The sequence below is a fragment of the Myotis davidii genome, unplaced genomic scaffold, assembly GCF_000327345.1.
Source record: "Myotis davidii unplaced genomic scaffold, ASM32734v1 scaffold693, whole genome shotgun sequence".
NCBI lineage: Eukaryota > Metazoa > Chordata > Mammalia > Chiroptera > Vespertilionidae > Myotis > Myotis davidii.
The window spans coordinates 316,402-319,656 of NW_006284939.1; positions in this window are offsets into that span (position 1 = coordinate 316,402).

Here is a 3,255-nt window from a genome sequence, read left to right on the forward strand (position 1 = left end):
GCGGTTGAGTCCTGGGGCTCGGTTCTGGGTCATCAGGGAAACGCGCCTCGGGCTCCGGCTCCCGGAAGTGGTCCCGGAGGCGGACCACGGGGAGAAGGTGTTTGCCAGATTTCAAAGCGACGGAGGGTTTTTTGTTTTTTTGATCCTCCCCCGGGGACATTTCCATTGGTTCCTAGAGTGGAAGAGAGAGGGTAAGACAGCGAGAGAAACATCGATGTGAGAGACATGTGGAAACGCGCCTCGGGCTCCGGCTCCCGGAAGTGGTCCCGGAGGCGGACCACGGGGAGAAGGTGTTTGCCAGATTTCAAAGCGACGGAGGGTTTTTTGTTTTTTTGATCCTCCCCCGGGGACATTTCCATTGGTTCCTAGAGTGGAAGAGAGAGGGTAAGACAGCGAGAGAAACATCGATGTGAGAGACATGTATGCATTTGCTGCTGCCAGGGCCTGGGCCAGGGAAGAGCCTGCAACCCAGGCACATGCCCTTGGCTAGACTCGAACCCAGGACCCTTCTGTCTGCAGGCCGATGCCCTCTCCACTGAGCCACACCAGCCAGGAGTAAAAGTAGCCGAGAATCAACAGCGGGAGTGAGAGGGAATGCCTGTACTCAGAGAGACGACCAATAAACCAGTGGGCAGGAGGGAAGAGGGCGAACGGAAGAGAACCCCAACCTGAGAAGCAAATAGATGCTTGACCGTATCAGCCACCTGAGCATCAAAATCGCCTGGTTCCCCGTACACCCATCAGACGGCAGTACGAGAAAGTCGTCGTTTCTGGCTTTAAATATGGATAGCTCATGCCCCAGCACCATTTTTTGAAATGAATTGCCTTCGAACCTTTGTTAAAAATCTTTTCTCTGGCCCTAGCTGGTTGGGCTCAGTGGATAGAGCGTCGGCCTGAGGACTGAAGGGTCCCGGGTTCGGTTCCAGGCAGGGCACAAGCCTGGGTTGCGGGTTCGATCCCCAGTAGGGGGCGTGCAGGAGGCAACCGATCAATGGTTCTCTCATCACTGAAGTGTCTCTCCCTCTCCCTTCCTCTCTGAAATCAATAAAAAATGAAAAACCAAAACACCTCCTGTGCGGCAGTGGAGCAGGGGGGCCCAGGAGGGGGGCCGGGCTGCCACGGGGTGAGGAGAGGACAGGGCTACACACGGGGCCATGGGGAGCAGGGGGCAGAGTGGCCTCGGTCCTGCCCAGGCCGGGCCCATGTCCCTGTACTAGACCGTCTCCCCCACGCCCTCCACCTGTGGGGCCCCGTTTTCCATCTGCTCTGAGCGCACACACACCCGGCCCCAGGAGGCAGTGCTTAGGGTAGACAAAGACCTAGCACTGGGCCAGAAACCCTCTCTTTGGGGCGCCCACCACTCGCCCCGCAGATCAAACGGTCCTCCCTCCGGAGCCGGAGCCCGAGTAGCCGGCGAGGACGCCCTCCCTCTAGCCTTGCTCCCAGGTCTCCCCTTGTCGCTGACCTCCTCCTCCTCCTCGTTTACACCCCAGGACTCTTTCTGTCTCCCCAGAAGCACTCCTCTGGGTGTCTCCTTCCTCGGCGCCCGGCCAAAGCGCCCCACCCACAGTGTGAACCCGACCGTGCCTCACACTGGCCCGAGGACGGTCCGTTCGGACTGAACGTTCTCCGGGGCGTGGCCATGTCTGTCGCCGCGATGCGAAGGGTCAGCGGCCCCTCCGTCCAGCCCTTCACACTCTGCCACCGGTCAGACCTGCTCTCCCATCAGGTCCCCTTCTCCACTCACAGCCCGGCCGCCCACCCCGACCTCACCCCGCGGCTCTGGCCCCTCCTTCCCCACCCGACAGGCCCTCGGCCTGGAACTGGACAGAAGGGTCAGCTGCTGTCCCCGCATGAAGCCGCCGGGAGGGGCCCCATGTGAGTGTTGGGCCCACCCGCCCGGCCGGCGGAGGGGAGAGCAGCCAGGCGCTCCCTCGGGGTGTGAGTCGTCTCGCTGGGTCTGCGGAGCTTCTTGCCCGGGACAGTGAGGAACAGCAGCCTCCACTGTGGCCGTGGGCGACCACTCAGCATCGAAACACTGGACCGAGCGCACGACACATGGTGCTTCCCAGGCCGCAGGCCACCCCCGTGCCCAGCGGGGTCCCTGAATGGAAGGCGAAGGGGTGAGTTCCGCAAGCCCAGGCCACCTGGGAAGATAGGGGCGGGTGCTGGGGTCCAGCCCCCGCGGTCCAGGGGCCCCCAAAGGTGAGGACAGTGTCGGCGAAGAATGAAGGACACGGAGACAGTGTTCAGATGATCATAACCAGGTTCTCTCTTTATTCTCCTGTTACATCTGTATTTATACCATTTGATCCTATAAGCCTGCCTCTGTAGTTACATCATGGTATATTTTGGGTCCTCCCTTAAACTTCTACAGTTCCGTGTTGCATGTCCATAGTTTCTTATCTAACCTTTGCCAAAAATCCTGTTTCTATCTAGTTCTGTAGATTTTAATCCTATCCATTCTATTCCAAAGGTTAGGGCTAGTTATCTCCATTCCAAGCTCACTACTCTACTGTTCTGTTAAGCTACAAGGAAGTAACTGAAGGAGATTATCCTAAGTAAAGATTATGTAATTTAAGCATGATTGTTCCTAGTTAAAGTGATTAACTCCCCACCTGGAAAACCAGGACGGTGTCAAGCAGCAAGGATGGACCGGCTTCCGGCAAGGGGGAACTCCGTGGGCAGCACCCCGAGGAGAAGAGACAGAGCGTAGAACTTGGGGCGACCACGGTGACTGGCATTTCAGGACCGAGTACCAGAGGAGAGATGCATAAAAAAAGCAGCAGGTGGGGGCTCAGCGTGTCCCCTGACATTTTCAGCGGAGCCCTGGTCAGCACGTGCGTGTGCAGACTGCCTGAGGCTGGGAAAGGCACAGGGCCAGGCGGGCACCCCCGGGGCACAGGGCCAGGCGGGCGCCACGCCAGCGCGGGGCACCGAGAGGAGGCCTCGGAGGCTCTTGCCTCGGCCGTGGGGTCTATGGCCTGAAGACTCAGAGCTCATGGACCCAGGAGCGCACTGACTCCAGGGCACAGCTCACAATTCACAACGGAATGAAAATCCCCCAGACGCTGACGTCCAATAAAAGGTGCCACAAATGCTGCCTGGCTGTGTGGCTCAGAGGTTAGAGCATCGGCCTGCGGACGGAAGGGTCCGGGGTTCAACTCCAGTCAAGGGCACGGACCTCCGTTGCAGGCTCCTCCCCGGCCTGGGCCCTGGTCGGGCACCTGCAGGAGGGCTTCTCTCAGGGAGATG